We start from the raw sequence: 17,792 nt of genomic DNA on the forward strand, positions 1-17,792 counted from the left end.
ATGGGGTTGAATGTGCAGGTCCGCACACTGACATTCTAGGGAAGTCACCTTTCTGTCCTTTGGTGTCTCCTGTGCTGGAAGCTTGGTACCAAGGGCGCCTTAAAGACTGATGGTGCCAGGCTCCTTACTCTACTCCTCCTTAGAGACAGCAGGCATATTTTATATTCATGATTTTTGCCTTTTTTTCTACAGTCCATAAAACCTGCACTCTTCCCTTTGTGGGTGTCTTTTTAAATTCTACAAAGAGAAGAAAATACAACCTTAGCTTTTCCAGAAAAGAACAGTGTTCTCTACGCAGCAATAAAAAGTCTAGAAGATTGCAGAGAAAGAAAGACAAGTGCATAGACGACATAGGGCAGAGTGGACCCAGCAAAATGTGTTATTAACACATCTCTACAAAAGGAGAAGAAAGGTTGGCCGTAAATAAGGCCAGTATAGGCTGGTTGAAATTTGAGGAAACCATAACTCACAGCCACACTCTCTAAAATAACCCCTAAACAAAGAAGCTGCCTAATCTATAAATGATTTGTAGAGAAAATTGGAACAAGACAGCCTGCCTTTGAAGAAATGATAAATAATATAATTGTTTTTCCAAAACGTAAGGAGACAAAACAAATGGATAGTCTGTGTCAATGTTTTCTTTTACCTCTCAATTAAAGTGAGATGACTTAGACTTTAATGTAGAGATAACAGGCAAGGCAAAATATTTACATGAATGTGGCCACAGCAGTGACTGTCCCTGATGATGCCCTTTGACAGTGCTCACACATATCTGAAAGGACTCCAGGAGTCAAGGCTGAGAACAAAAACATACAAATAAGACCGGACTCAAAGGAACATGAAATATGATAAAAGTAACACAAACAGAATGTGGAATAAGATCAGACCCAAAGAACTAACCCCAAAGCATATGCGAATATTCTCAGCTTAAATGAGACAAATCATTTAAATAGCAACATCTGTTATTACTGGAGTTAGGGGGAAATGACTAACAGGCAGGAATGAGTGTATGAAGGGGACAAGGCTGTGTGTGCAGTGTGTGGGATACAGAGCTATGTGTGCACAGTGCAGGGGACAGAGCTGTGTTTGTGGTGTGTGGGGACAGAACTGTGTGTCAGGGTGCAGGGGACAGAGCTGTGTGTGTGGTGTGTGGGTGAGAGGTGTATGAAGTGCCCAGGTGACACCAATGTGTGTGCTATGTGAAAGTAACACAGATGTGTGTGCAGTTCTCAGGTGACAAAGCTGTGAGCAGTGTTCAGGTGCAGGCACTCCTTTAATCCCAGCGGGAGGCAGAGGCAGGCGGATTTCTGAGTTCAAGGCCAGCCTGGTCTACAAAGTGAGTTCCAGGACAGCCAGGGCTATACAGAGAAACCCTGTCTCGAAAAACCAACCAACCAAACAAACAAAAATAAAAAGGACTGTCTCCTCATACAGACCTTCCAAATATTGCTGTGCTATAACAACCACATGTCTGACTCTCGTTTCCCTACTCCTAGAAGTTGATCTACAAAGAAAATGGTTCAAGAATAATTAAATGGCATGGGGGATGTAGCTCAGTGATGGTGTCAGCCTGAGACAGACATGAGGCCCTGCCTCAATCTCCTGCACTTGAAAAGTATGATAAAGAATCAAAGACATAAGCCACATCACAAAGGAAAAATGAGAACAGAAGTGGGTGAGTAAGCCTTGCTCCAGTGGGATGGAGACACACGATCCTTAAATAGAACAGCTGAACACCATGCACAACTGCTCAGCAGGCGTGTGTGTGGATGAGATGAACCAAATGCCAGGTAACACCACTGTCATCATACAGAGACAAGTTAAATCCTCATCCCTTGGCCATGTGGTACGTGTGTGTGTGTGTGTGTGTGTTTGCACATGTGCATGCATGAGCACATGAGGGAACAGTGATCACGACTGATAAGATTGCCAGATCTCATTTAAGTAAACGAACAGTAAAGTGTCCACTGAAGTGGAAGTTTCTGGTTTCTCTAAAACCTCAGTTGTGTCGTGTGATGTTTTTCTTGAGGCTGTCTTGTGAGAGAGCACATGATGTTTTTCAGGAAGCTATCTTGAGAGAGAACATGTAATGTATTGCAGGAAAACAGACACTTGAGAGGGTAGGTGATGTTAGAAAGAAGACAAATTGAACCCTACAGATGGTGAGAGGATGCTTTTGCATGGGGCGGGCTGGCTGGGCTCCGCTGGGTTCCACTGGTCCCCACTGGGCTCCACTGGACTCCACTGGGCTACGTTGTGTTCCCCTGGGCCCCACTGGACTCCACTGGGCTCCACTGGGCTCCACTGGGCTCTACTGGGCTCCACTGGACTCTACTGGGCTTGTCTAGACTGCACCAGGCTTCTCTAACTTTGCTGGTCCTCACTTTGTAGAGATAAATGTGCCAAAGAACTTCTCATGGTATTCCGGCTAATTCTGGTTACTTGTGCTGAATTGTACTGATCGGGCCAAGCCTTACAGTTTCTCCTGGATATTGCCACCTCTACTGATTCATGTCTGGGGTTTGCTATTGGACTGGACTAATTGTATCTTTACAGTGAAAAGCAGAATTGCTCCAAGGAGCTACTTCTCAACTGGCCCATGACCCCTTTTTCTTATCAACCTTCTTAGTCCCCTACCTCAGAGAACTAGAAGGAAGGTTGAAACTCAAGAATCCTAAATAAAGTGGGTTTCAAAAGATCAAAGTCTCTAGTCCACATTTTACTTTGAAGATCTCTACTGCCAGTGAGGGTCTGCTGGACCCTGCCTCTTAAATGTTGAAAGCAGAGTGCAGACACCCATTCCTACCCAGAGACCCTGAGTCTCAGCAGCCAGTCCAAAAATGTAAACTTCAAGGAGCTCCCCGGGAACTTCACATGAAAACCGGAATCTTACATCGGCTTAAGAGTTTTCTTTGCGCTCACTTTAGTCAAGACCTACACCAAGCAGACTCATTTTCCACTTGCAGGGAAAAAGTTCCTGTGTCTTTAGTCTTCCAAACATAAGCCCTTGGAGCCAAGATCCACTGGAGACATGTATTTGTATAACATCGTTAAGAGTAAGATGTGGGCAGACCGCACAGTCCTTAGTGGTCCCCTGCCTTGATGAGGCTGCCTCCTTTACAGATGAGTCTTCAGGATCACATCCTTTACGCCCCAAATAAGAGCTTTCAGCACAGGGGCATTTTAATATATGAAGACACCATTCATTAATATCAACAGCCAGGGCCATGAGTACATGTGTAAGGAAATAGTATTTGGTCTTGTTTTCTAATAAAGTTTCCTCCTCCTCCTCCTCTTCCTCCTCCTCCTGCTCCTTTTCCTCTCCCTCCTCCCCCTCCTCCTCCTCCTCCTCTTCCTCCTCTTCCTCCTCTTTCTCCTAAGCCAAGGCCATGAGTACATGTTTAAGGAAATATATTTGAGCTTGAGTTTTCTATTTAAGTTTCTTTTTCTTTTCCTTCCCCTTCCCCTCCTTTCCCCTTCCCCTTTCTTCCCCTTCTTTCCCTTCCCCTTCCCCTCCTCCTCCTCTTCTTCCTCCCCCTCATTCTTCCCAAGTACAGTTTTTGACATGATATGATGATATGACTTCCTCTTTCAATGCCCACTTAAGAGGATTCCATTACATAACTGAATAATCTCATGCAGGATCATACGAAAGTCTAAGATTCCCTAAACTATGCCCTTAGAATGTGCCCACATGTGGTGTACTAAACACCATGGAATTTTGCATCTATCTGTTTTGTTCTTTTGGTGTTGTTATGTGGAGCATATGTGGATTTTGGAAACTGACCAATAAGAAAGAATGCTTCGCAGGGGGAGGGGGGATGTCAAAGGTTCGATCTGAACACCCTGGCAATGAAGAAGCTTCCATAACAGTTCTAAAGACCGTGACCAAGGAGGAAAGACACCACGGGGCAGAATACATTGTTATGTGACGGTGATCACCTACCGGATGCTTCTCCATGCATGGGAAACTCATGATGAATTACTGCAGAAGAGACTCGGTCCAGGGCCCTAGAGGATGAATGACGCAAGCTGAAGGTTAAGTGCGTTTTAAGGAGGGATGAGGACAATAAACAACAGGCCATTTCTGGTTTTGCTGCAGCTTGCTTTATCTAAAGAGGTGGGAGATGCTTGTGCATTGTGTCATACAGCGAGCTAAATTCTCCTTACCTCCACTATGGTCTCTTCAAGAGATTTATTTTATTTTAGAACTAAGTGTTAAAATTACGTTGTCGGGGCTACAATTAGTGAAGATTCAGGGCGGAGTGAAAGATGAAAGATTCCAAGGAAAAGAGGAGATAAAAATTAACATTTAACCCTTGATTTGAAAAGATAGAGTAAGGCACTGGAAGGGGCTCAGTGGTTAAGAGCATTTGTGACTCTTACAGTATGAACTAAGTTTCTAACATTCACCTAGGGTGGCTCACAACTGTTTGTAACTCCAGCTCCAGGGGATCTAACCACCTCTTCTGGACTCTGTGGGAACCCACACAAGTATGCACATATCCATATACAAAGACACATACATACAGTCTTAGTTAATTTTCTAATGACCAAGGTAATTATAAAATAAATCATTTAATTTGGGGCTCATTGTTTGCCTTAGTTAGGGTTTGATTACTGTGAGGAGACACTATGACCATGGCAAGCCTTGTGAAGAAAACCTTTAATTGGGGCTGGCTTACAGTTTCAGAAGTTTATCACATCGTCATCATGGTGGAAAACATGCCAGCGTGTAGGCAGACATGCTGTAGCCAAGAGTTCTACATCTTGATCTACAGGCAGCAGAAGTTCACATTGGGTGTAACTTGAACATATATAACCTCAAAGCCCACCCTTAGTCACATACTTCCTCCAATTAAGGCCACACTTACTCAAACAAGGCCACACCTCCTAATAGTGCCACTCTCTATGGGCCAAGCATTCACACACATAAGTCTATAGGGGCTATATCTACTCAAACCACCACATTTTACTCCCTAGCCCAGGTAGGCTTGTAGCCATAACATAATTCAAAGTGCGTTTACTCCAACTTTAAAATTCCCCATAGTCTATCACAGTCTCAACAATGTTTAAAAGTCTCAAAGTCCCAAGACTTTTCTGAGATTCGGGGAAATGTCTTTACTGTAATTCCCTATAAAATCATCAGGTCACATACTTCCACTGTATAATGGCATAGGATATGCATTACCATTTCAAAGTGTAGGGAAGGAAGCATAGTGAGGAAACACTGAATCAGGACCAAAAACCATCTGGGCAAACTCAAGCTCTGCATCTCCATTTCTGATGTCAAAATGCTCTCCAGATCTCCAACTCCTTTAGTTTCCTTCTCCTGTGCTGGTTCCACTCCCTGTTAGCAGCTTTCCTTGGCATGTGTCCCACAGCTCTGGCATCTCTAACACTTTGAGTCCCCAAGGCTTCACCTTCGCAGCTTCATGTAATGGCTTCTCTAGACTTTCATGCAGGGACACCCCTGACACAGCCCTGGCCTCAAAAGCTTTCTTTCCTAAGCCATGGAGGGAAATGCCACAGCCCCTTTCTTCTGTCCTTGATTCTAAAGTCAGAACCATGTAGCTGAAATGGTCAAGTACTGTTGCTTGCAGGGGCTGGAACATGGTCCCCTCATTCAATTGCATCATTACCAGCTTTCTATTTTCCATGGCTTCTTTCACCACCTAAGCTTGGTTGCCCTGAAACTTACTTTGTAGACTGCCCTTGAACTCAGATCTGCATGCCTCTGTCTCCTCAGGGCATGTATTAAAGGTATGTGCCACCATGCCTGGACCTTTAATTCCTTCTCACAAGATGGAAACTTAGTTGGGTGGGATCTTGCCCCAAGGCTACCACTCCCTTAATTTTATTTAATATCCCTAATTTGTTTATCTCTTTGAACACAGGATTTGGCCCCATTCTACTTCCTAGTATCCCTTTGAATCCTTGAACTTTATATTTGAATCCTGGAATTTCATATTATTCCTTACACAGCTGCTCCATTCCATCCAAATGTTCTTCTAAGAGTAAACCACAGGCTCTTCAGGCCGGACCAGCACCAGGGTAGCTAGAACACATGGTCGGCTGACACCCGCCAGCTACCCACAACCCCCGCCACAGGATTTTGAGACTGCTGGTGAGTGGAACACAGCTTCTGCTCCAGTCCAATCATGCAGGACCTGAGACTGCTTTGGTTGGGAAGGCAGAAATCCGGCCTGAATAGGGCCACAAGCCTCTCCGGTCAGAAAAGCGCCGGGGTAGCTAGGGCGCAGGGTCAGCTGACACTCGCCAGCTACCCACAACACCCGCCACAGGATCTTAAGACTTCTGGTGAGTGGAACACAGCTTCTGCTCCAATCCAATTGCGCGCGGGACCTGAGACTGCATTAGTTAGGGAAGCAGAAAACCGGCCTGAGTAGGACCACAGGCCTCTTCCGGCCAGACCAGCACCGGGGTAGCTAGAGCTCAGGGTCGGCTGACACCCGCCAGCTACCCACGACCCCCGCCACACGATTTTGAGACTGCTGGTGAGTGGAACACAGCTTCTGCTCCAATCTTTAAACAGTGACAACGACAACAACTAACCCCAGAGATTACCAGATGGCGAAAGGTAAACGTAATAATCTTACTAACAGAAACCAAGACTACTTACCATCATCAGAATCCAACACTCCCACTTCGCCCAGTCCAGGGCACCCCAACACACCGGAAAAGCTAGACACGGATCTAAAAGCATATCTCATGATGATGGTAGAGGACTTCAAGAAGGACTTTAATAACACACTTAAAGAAATACAAAGGAACACTGGTAAACAGGTAGAAGACGGTAAAGAGGAAGCACAAAAATCCCCTAAAGAATTGCAGGAGAACACTGCTAAAGAGTTACAAATCCTTAAAGAAAAACAGGATAACATAATCAAACAGGTAGAAGTCCTTACAGAAAAACAGGAAAACACATCCAAACAGATGATGGAAATGAACAAAACCATACTAGACCTAAAAAGGGAAGTAGACACAATAAAGAAAACCCAAAATGAGGCAACACTGGAGATAGAAACCTTAGGAAAGAAATCTGAACCATAGATACGAGCATCAGCAACAGAATACAAGAGATGGAAGAGAGAATCTCAGGTGCAGAAGATTCCATAGAGAACATCGGCACAACAATCAAGGAAAATGTAAAATGCAAAAAGATCCTAACTCAAAACATCCAAGAAATACAGGACACAATGAGAAGACCAAACCTACGGATAATAGGAGTGGATGAGAATGAAGATTTTCAGCTCAAAGGACCAGCAAACATCTTCAACAAAATTATAGAAGAAAACTTCCCAAATCTAAAGAAAGAGATGCCCATGAACATACAAGAAGCCTACAGAACTCCAAATAGACTGGGCCAGAAAAGAAATACCTCCCGACACATAATAATCAGAACAACAAATGCTCTAAATAAAGATAGAATACTAAAAGCAGTAAGAGAAAAAGGCCAAGTAACATATGAAGGCAAGCCTATCAGAATTACACCAGATTTCTCACCAGAGACTATGAAAGCCAGAAGATCCTGGACGGATGTTATACAGACACTAAAAGAACACAAACTCCAGCCCAGGCTACTATACCCAGCCAAACTCTCAATTAACATAGATGGAGAAACCAAAGTATTCCATGACAAAACCAAATTCACACATTATCTCTCCACGAATCCAGCCCTTCAAAGGATAATAACAGAAAAAAACCAATGCAAGGACAGGAACCACGCCCTAGAAACAACAAGAAGGTAATCCCTCAACAAACCTAAAAGAAGACAGCCACAAGAACAGAATGCCAACTTTAACAACAAAAATAACAGGAAACAACAATTACTTTTCCTTAATATCTCTTAATATCAATGGACTCAACTCCCCAATAAAAAGACATAGACTAAAAAACTGGCTACACAAACAAGACCCAACATTTTGCTGCTTACAGGAAACTCATCTCAGAGAAAAAGATAGACACTACCTCAGAATGAAAGGCTGGAAAACAATTTTTGAAGCAAATGGTATGAAGAAACAAGCTGGAGTAGCCATTCTAATATCTGATAAGATTGACTTCCAACCCAAAGTCATTAAAAAAGACAGAGGGACACTTCATACTCATCAAAGGTAAAATCTTCCAAGAAGAACTATCAATCCTGAATATCTATGCTCCAAATACAAAGGCAGCCACATTCATTAAAGAAACTTTAGTAAATCTCAAAGCACACATTGCACCTCATACAATAATAGTGGGAGACTTCAACACACCACTTTCACCAATGGACAAATCATGGAAACAGAAACTAAACAGGGACACAGTGAAACTAACAGAAATTATGAATTAAATGGATCTGGCAGATATCTACAGAACATTCTATCCTAAAACAAAAGGATATACCTTCTTTTCAGCACCTCATGGTACCTTCTCCAAAATTGACCACATAATTGGTCACAAACAGGCCTCAACAGATACAAAAATATTGAAATTGTCCCATGCATCCTATCAGATAACCATGGACTAAGGCTGATCTTCAATAACAAAATAAATAATAGAAAGCCAACCTTCACGTGGAAACTGAACAACACTCTTCTCAATGATACCTTGGTCAAGGAAGGAATAAAGAAAGAAATTAAGGACTTTTTAGAGTTCAATGAAAATGAAGCCACAACATACCCAAACTTATGGGACGCAATGAAAGCATTTCTAAGAGGAAAACTCATAGCTCTGAGTGCCTCCAAAAGGAAACTAGAGAGAGCACACATTAGCAGCTTGACAACATACCTAAAAGCACTAGAACAAAAGGAAGCAAATTCACCCAAGAGGAGTAGACGGCAAGAAATAATCAAACTCAGGGGCGAAATCAACCAAGTGGAAACAAGAAGAACTATTCAAAGAATCAACCAATCAAGGAGCTGGTTCTTTGAGAAAATCAACAAGATAGATAAACCCTTAGCCAGACTCACTAGAGGGCAAAGGGAAAGCATCCTAATTAACAAAATCAGAAATGAAAAAGGAGACATAACAACAGATCCTGAAGACATCCAAAACACCATCAGATCCTTCCACCAAAGGCTGTACTCAACAAAACTGGAGAACCTGGATGAAATGGAGAAGTTCCTAGACAGATACCAGGTACCAAAGTTGAATCAAGATCAGGTTAATGATCTAAACAGCCCTATATCCCCCAAAGAAATAGAAGCAGTCATTAATAGTCTCCCAACTAAAAAAAGCCCAGGACCAGATGGGTTTAGTGCAGAGTTCTATCAGACCTTCAAAGAAGATCTAATCCCAGTTCTTCACAAACTATTCCACAAAATAGAAACAGAAGGTACTCTACCCAACTCATTCTATGAAGCCACAATTACTCTGATACCTAAACCACAAAAAGACCCAACAAAGATAGAAAACTTCAGACCAATATCCCTTATGAATATTGATGCAAAAATCCTCAATAAAGTTCTTGCTAACCGAATCCAAGAACACATCAAAACAATCATCCATCCTGACCAAGTAGGTTTCATCCCAGGGATGCAGGGATGGTTCAATATATGGAAATCCATCAACGTAATCCAGTATATAAACAAACTCAAAGACAAAAACCACATGGTCATCTCGTTAGATGCGGAAAAAGCATTTGACAAGATCCAACACCCATTCATGATAAAAGTCTTGGAAAGATCAGGAATTCAAGGCCCATACCTAAACATGATAAAAGCAATCTACAGCAAACCAGTAGCCAACATCAAAGTAAATGGTGAGAAGCTTGAAGCAATCCCTCTAAAATCAGGGACTAGACAAGGCTGTCCACTTTCTCCATACCTATTCAACATTGTACTTGAAGTCCTAGCCAGAGCAATTCGACAACAAAAGGAGATCAAAGGGATACAAATTGGAAAAGATGAAGTCAAAATATCACTTTTTGAAGATGATATGATAGTATATCTAAGTGACCCTAAAAATTCCACCAGAGAACTCCTAAGCCTGATAAATAGCTTCGGTGAAGTAGCTGGATATAAAATTAACTCAAACAAATCAATGGCTTTTCTCTACACAAAGAATAAACAGGCTGAGAAAGAAATTAGGGAAACAACACCCTTCTCAATAGTCACAAATAATATAAAATATCTTGGCGTGACTCTAACTAAGGAAGTGAAAGATCTGTATAATAAAAACTTCAAGTCTCTGAAGAAAGAAATTATAGAAGATCTCAGAAGATGGAAAGATCTCCCATGCTCATGGATTGGCAGGATCAACATTGTAAAAATGGCTATCTTGTCAAAAGCAATCTACAGATTCAATGCAATCCCCATCAAAATTCCAAATCAATTCTTCAACGAATTAGAAAGTGCAATCTGCAAATTCATCTGGAATAACAAAAAACCTAGGATAGCAAAAACTCTTCTCAAGGATAAAAGAACCTCTGGTGGAATCACCATGCCGGACCTAAAGCTTTACTACAGAGCAATTGTGATAAAAACTGCATGGTACTGGTATAGTGACAGACAAATAGACCAATGGAATAGAATTGAAGACCCAGAAATGAACCCACACACCTCCGGTCACTTGATCTTCGACAAGGGAGCTAAAAACATCCAGTGGAAGAAAGACAGCATTTTCAACAAATGGTGCTGGCACAACTGGTTGTTAACATGTAGAAGAATGCGAATCGATCCATTCCTATCTCCTTGTACTAAGGTCAAGTCTAAGTGGATCAAGGAACTTCACATAAAACCAGAGACACTGAAACTTATAGAGGAGAAAGTGGGGAAAAGCCTTGAAGATATGGGCACAGGGGAAAAATTCCTGAATAGAACAGTAATGGCTTGTGCTGTAAGATCGAGAATTGACAAGTGGGACCTCATGAAACTGCAAAGCTTCTGCAAGGCTAAAGACACCATCAATAAGACAAAAAAACCACCAACAGATTGGGAAAGGATCTTCACCTATCCTAAATCAGATAAGGGACTAATATCCAATATATATAAAGAACTCAAGAAGGTGGACTCCAGAAAGTCAAATAACCCCATTAAAAAATGGGGCTCAGAACTGAACAAAGAATTCTCACCTGAGGAATACCGAATGGCAGAGAAACACCTGAAAAAATGTTCAACATCCTTAATCATCAGGGAAATGCAAATCAAAACAACCCTGAGATTCCACCTCACACCAGTCAGAATGGCTAAGATCAAAAATTCAGGTGACAGCAGATGCTGGCGAGGATGTGGAGAAAGAGAACACTCCTCCATTGTTGGTGGGATTGCAAGCTTGTACAACCACTCTGAAAATCAGTTTGGCGGTTCCTCAGAAAATTGGACATAGTACTACTGGAGGATCCAGCAATACCTCTCCTGGGCATATATCCAGAAGATGTCCCAACCGGTAAAAAGGACACATGCTCCACTATGTTCATAGCAGCCCTATTTATAATAGCCAGAAGCTGGAAAGAACCCAGATGTCCCTCAACAGAGGAATGGATACAGAAATTATGGTACATTTACACAATGGAGTACTACTCAGCTATTAAAAAGAATGAATTTATGAAATTCCTAGCCAAATGGATGGACCTGGAGGGCATCATCTTGAGTGAAGTAACACAATCACAAAAGAACTCACACAATATGTATTCACTGATAAGTGGATATTAGCCAAAACTTAGGATACCCAAGATATGAGATACAATTTGCTAAACGCATGAAACTCAAGAAGAATGAAGACCAAAGTGTGGACACTGTGCCCCTTCTTAGAATTGGGAACAAAACACCCAGGGAAGGAGTTACAGAGACAAAGTTCGTAGCTGTGATGAAAGGATGGACCATTTAGAGACTGCCGTATCCAGGGATCCATCCCATAAGCAGCTTCTAAACGCTGACACCATTGCATACACTAGCAAGATTTTGCTGAAAGGACCCAAATATAGCTGTCTCTTGTGAGACGATGCCGGGGCCTAGCAAACACAGGAGTGGATGTTCACAGTCAGCTATTGGATGTATCACAGGGCTCCCAATGGAGAAGCTAGAGAAAGTACCCAAGGAGCTAAAGGGATCTGCAACCCTATTGTTGGAACAACATGATGTACTAACCAGAACCCTGGAGCTCTTGTCTCTAGCTGCATATGTATCGAAAGATGGCCTAGTCGGCCATCACTGGAAAGAGAGGCCCATTGGACTTGCAAACTTTATATGCCCCAATATAGGGGAATGCCAGGGCCAAAAGAATGGGAATGGGTGGGTAGGGAAGTGGGGGGCGCTATGGGGGACTTTTGGGATAGCATTGGAAATGTAACTGAGGAAAATATATAATAAAAATATTAAAAATTAAAAAAATATTTTAAAAAATATTAAAAAAAAAAGTAAAGTGTTCCTTGAACTCAGAGACTGTGGCAGCATACACACGCACAGGTTAAAACCAGAGGGGGGTCCTGGGACAGAGAGAAGGCTCCTACCCTAACCAAGACACTATCTGCAATTGATAGCTACTGGCAAAGGAAAAAAAAATCAGTTTTCTCCAATGGAGTCTCTCTGGTTATAGCAACCACACCTTGAGGTTGGCCCAATGCCCAAGAGTAGTTGGTCAACACAAAACCAACTCAATGTTATTTTTGAAAACTTCTTGTCTTAATTTACTTTGCTTGGGCATTAAAAAAAAAAAAAACTGGTCTTGTTTATTTTAGTTTTGTTTGGTTATGTTTGTTTTTGTTTGTTTGTTTATTTTTAACTATAAAGTTGGGTGAGTGGAAAGGAAGAATCTACGAGGAATTGGGGGAAAATGTGGTCAAAATCCATTGTTTGAAAAAGACTTTTTCAATTAAAAAATGCTTTAAAAAGTAAAAAAAAAAAAAAAAAAAAAAAAAAAAAAAAAAAGAGTAAACCACAGGACAGAATATAAGTTGTTTTGAGATTTCCTTTGCCAATGCAATTAATCCAAATCTCTTCACTTTTGACTCAGTTAGGCTATTTGGACAAAGGGCATAAAGCAGCCACATGGGTAACATATTAAAACCTGTCTCCTCTGAAATCTCTTGAGCCAGTGCTCCTCACATCCCCCCAGTCTAAATGACCCTCAGCACCACTGTCTTCCATGTTCTTACTAGGATGGCCTATTAAGCCCCACTTAAAGCATTCAACTGCTTTTGTAACCCAAAGTTTCAGAATCCACATTCCTCCAAACAAAAGCTTTGTCAAGTCTATCACAGCAATACCCCACTCCTGGTACTAACTTCTGTCTTAGTAAGGGTTTTACTGCTGTGAAGGGACACCATTACTAAGACAACACTTACAAAGAAAAACATTTAATTGGAGCAGACTTACAGTTTCAGAGGTTCAGTCCATTGTCATCATAGCAGGAAGCATGGCAGTGCACAGGTAGACATGGTGCTGGAGGAGTCGAGTTCTAGATCTTTATCTGCAAGCAGCAGATAGAGACTGTGTTTCACACTGGGCATAGCTTGAGCATATATAACCACAAAGCCACCCCCAGTAACACACTTCCTCTAACAAGACAACATCTCCTAATAGTGCCACTCCCTATGGGCCAAGCACTCACACACATGAGTTTATGGGGGCCAAACCTATTCAAACCATCACACAGTTGCAGATGGAGTAGAGTATAAGGACCATGATGGTGGGGAACATGAAGGCAGGTATGCATGGAGCTGGAACAGTAGCTGAGAGTTCATATCACAAGCCATGAATAGGAAGCAAAATGATATAACTGAGAATGATGTGGGCTTTTGAACCCTCAAAACCCATCCACAGTGAAATACTTAATTCAACAGGGCTACATCTTCTAATCCTTCCCAAAGGGTTCCACCAACTGGAGACCAAATACTCAAATATATGACTTATATGGAGGCTATTCTCCTTCAAATTACCACATATACACATCATTAAAAATAAGATAAATCTCTTAAAGAGGAGGTGAGGATAAGGGAGAGGGATTTAGCCTGCAGTGGGACACAATGGGCAAGTGGCTTCCATCTCAAGCCTTGATGGCCACATATAACTTTGTAGTAACCCCACTCTGGCTGTCCACTCACTCAGCTTGGTTGGGGTATGCCACCCAGAAAGCAAGGATTAGAGTGTGTTTATAAGACTAGGCTCTGCTCGCATGTGACCTCTATGTGCTCACTAGGATAACCATGTTCACATTCTATGGAAAGTCATGACTAGAGTCAGTGGGCCCAGTCATCCTGGCTGAAGAACTTGTATATGGGCTCCAGGCAACATCCAAAGGGCTGTCTACAGGATGACTCTTCTAGATCAAGCAGAGGCAAACATCAACCTTGCCTTCTAATAGTTCTAAAATCTGTTTTCATGGTGATGACCCCATTATAGATGAGCCACCATATGGTTGCTGGGAGTTGAACTCAGGACCTCTGGAACAGCAGTCAGTGCTCTCAACCTGTGAGCCATCTCTCCAGCCCCATCTTCTTCTTAATCTTAGAGGGTTGATTACTTAGGGTTTCCCCTGCTGCATGGACAGGTACATACAATATGTATGCATGCACACAAGGTCAAGGACATGGGCATAGCAGTATATGCATATGTACAGACGATATGAGTATATTATGGCAGAGTATTGGAAGAATTTAATGGCACTACTGTGGATTCTGAAAAGTCCCTCAACAGGTACCTGCCTCCTGGAAAGACGGGAATCAGGCTCAGCTCATGGCTGAAGGCCCCAGGAACAGAGAGATAATTAGACAAGTAGCACTCATTATGAAACTGGGACCTGGGAACCAGTTAGTCCCATGAAAGGCATTATAGGAAGAGCTGCACGTGCTGGAATCTGAGGTCAGGAGAAGCTGGGTTTCTAATGATCAAGATTCTAATGTGTCCCCATTCCCATGTTTCTCCATTCTATCCAGACCCCATGGGACAGAACTCTCCTTAGAGGTCGAGGGTAGAGTTTCCCATGTTCACTTGCTGATTAAAATGCCAATTGCTCACAAACACTCCCAGAATTCTTTGCCAGCTCCCTCAACATAGCCATCTAGGTTTGGAACTGACCATGATAGAGTAGTCCCTTGCCAAAAGCTCTCTTCCCTTCAGCCACATCTCCTACTGTGCCCCCATCTATCCCTGTTCATTTGTGGCTCTTGCCTCCTGGCCATTATGCTCCAGTAGCATGAAGACTTTGTATTTTCTGTTGCACTCTCTCAAGATTGGGGAAGTGATGTGACCAGCTGCTCCAAGCTCCTGCTGCCTCAATTGCCCACTGTGACAGGCTGTACTTTGAACCGTGAGCTAAAATAAATTCTTTCCTCCTTAATTGCGTTTTTCTGAGGCTTTTATTACAGTCTTGAGGAGGGCGGAGATTGAAAAAGATCCTATCATCTAGAATTTGGCTCAATAGCGCCTACTATATAAGTGGTTTGGTGTGATTTCTGTCTCAGGTGAGAGGAAAAAGTGTCAGAAAGGTCCCACCACTCCCTTGATACTATGTTACAAACTCTAAGACTCAGTGTGAACTTGATACTTACTGATCCCAAGCTCCTCTCATGGCATAACCCAGTAGATAGGATGATGGCAGCACCCAGACCTCCACCCTTCCTGCAACCTGAGGCTCACCCAGCTCCAACACAGCTGTCAGCCCAGGCAGGAGACACGGTGGGGCAGTCAAGGCCCTCTCATTCTGCATTCTACTGGCTACTATGTAAAGGCAGCTGTGTCCACAACTGCTCTTCTGACAGAGACAGTGGGAGAATGGGCTCATTTCCTTTGTCTCCTCAAACCCCTCTAGCCTTTCATTTCATCTTCTAAAGGAGAGTTTCTACCTCAGAGGAGACCATTAAAGACCCCGTTGCTCCCAGGGTCAGCAGCTGGCGAAAGGCCTGTCTTTGTGGGTCCCGTACTCAGACTCCTGTTAGAAGCAGAGTCCATCCTTGCTCCCGAGGCACCGAGGCTGTGATTAATGGGCTGCCACCCTGATAGATGGTAAACATAATGGAGCTTGAAGGAAATTAATGGTATTTTGAATCTTTAATAATGGTACATAAGTACCTAAAAGAGACATCTCCATCACAATGTGACTCTTCTAAAAGCCGGTGGCGCTTTGCTGACAATGGAGGGAATGCTTTGGGTGGGTGTGTGTGGGTTAAGGGTTGGAAGGAAACGTGGCAAATAAAAATGATTACGTTTGTCGGGATGGGGAGACTGTGGGCATAGCTTTTTAGTTGCGTTTCCTTAAATAATGTCAGGGCAGTTTGTGTGCAAGGAATTCTTCTTCTTCTTCTTTTTCTTTTTTTAATGGAATACAAAATTGAATTTCGTTCTCTTTAAAATGTCCGCATGTTTTTCACAGGAATGTAAAGATTGGGTTAATTTATGCCCTTTCCCCTACCTCCAGCAACAAAGGATCCCCTATTCCACCCCGCAAGTGTAAGCTACATGCAGGGCCATTGTGATGGAGGTGCTGTCCGTTAAGAGTTTGGGAAAATGCACACTCACCCCAGGAGGAAGGGTCAGAGGGTAGGAGGAGAGCGAGTTCAGGGACAATGTCTCATTGTGGTACCCAGAGTTGAGCGAAATCTTGTACAACTTCAGAAAAATTCTAAGCGGCATTTGTAGGGCAGACGCTGAGTTAGAGGCTGCAGCAGACAGGCCTGGTGACAAGCTCAGAGTGACAACTCTCTGAGGCTCCTCTGAGGCTTTCCCACGTGGCAGCATTTGCAGTCTAGAAAGGCATCCTGACCTGCGGCAAATGTCCACTGAGTTCCCCCCCCCTTCCCCACATCCTCAAGTGTTCTGCCACCAATTACATAGGACTCTTACATGAAATTATCAGCAGACGTCCTGTGACACATGGCAACTGGCCTCACGAGGGGTCTCTAATTTCCATGCTTCTTCCCGGTGCCTCAAGTTGGATGCTTGAGCACTGAAATCTCAGAAGCTTCTATGGAGGAATTTCAGAATCAAACCCAGAGACTTCCCGGTACTGAGTTCCCAAGTTGTTCCCATGTCAGAAGCTAATGATGTCACTATCTGATATACTAATAGCTTCTTGAGAGGAATTGAGAGCACACGTCACGGTAAGAGGCTTGCCTCTGAAACTGACCGCAAGTCAAGGCTTTGGGGGCCTGTTTGTTCCCTTCTGACCTCTATTCATTTGAGAAAGGTGGGATTTTATTTTATTTTATTTTATTTCATTTTAAGATAGGATCAGGCTGCCCTTGAACTCACAATGTAGCAGGGGATATCTTTGAACTTCTGAACTTCCTGTTGCAGTTACAGGCTTATGCTACTGTGTCTTGGTTAATACAGACCTGGGAATGAAGCTCAGGATATTCTATGTGCTAAACAAACATCCTCCCAACGGAGCCCTCACCTAAGAAATTTTTATGTGACCCAGGCAGATGCCTATACAAAGCAAACATTTGCTGGTAATTCGTTATACATAAATTTAAAGTAATTATTTGGTACACATACAAATGTGCATACTGTTGAAATGGGTGTGCTTACTTGCTGTCACATACAGAACTAAATGCCGACTGAATCTGAGGGACTGCGGAACACAGAGAATCATCAACATTTTTCAGAGTTGGCCATAGGTTTGATTTTATAATTGTGAATGCTAAAAGCATAACTACATAGCACAGTATGACAGAAGTATGTCTGAGCCGTGTCAGAAGTTGCTAGAAATTCTGGCTTAATCTCATGTCAAAACTCATTGGTCAATTCCTCATGAACCTCAAAGCAGCAACGCAAACAGTAGTGCTCAAAATTAAATATTCTAATCAATGGTTCTCAACCTTCCTAATGCTGCAACCCTTTAACATAGTTCCT

At 42.7% G+C, this 17,792-nt stretch overlaps 1 long non-coding RNA gene across 1 annotated transcript in view; it reads right to left on the reverse strand.

Moving 5' to 3' along the window:
- Nucleotides 1–13,326: 13,326 nt before the first annotated feature.
- LOC115029733 (uncharacterized) overlaps nucleotides 13,327–17,792 on the reverse strand; it is a 32,506-nt gene continuing 28,040 nt past the window's right edge. Inside the window, exon 3 of the long non-coding RNA XR_003835297.2 lies at nucleotides 13,327–13,410. This is a non-coding gene — a long non-coding RNA (uncharacterized LOC115029733). The remainder of the gene's footprint in view (nucleotides 13,411–17,792) is intronic.

The sequence above is a fragment of the Mus caroli genome, unplaced genomic scaffold (assembly GCF_978045245.1).
Source record: "Mus caroli unplaced genomic scaffold, Mus_caroli_1 scaffold_1, whole genome shotgun sequence".
NCBI lineage: Eukaryota > Metazoa > Chordata > Mammalia > Rodentia > Muridae > Mus > Mus caroli.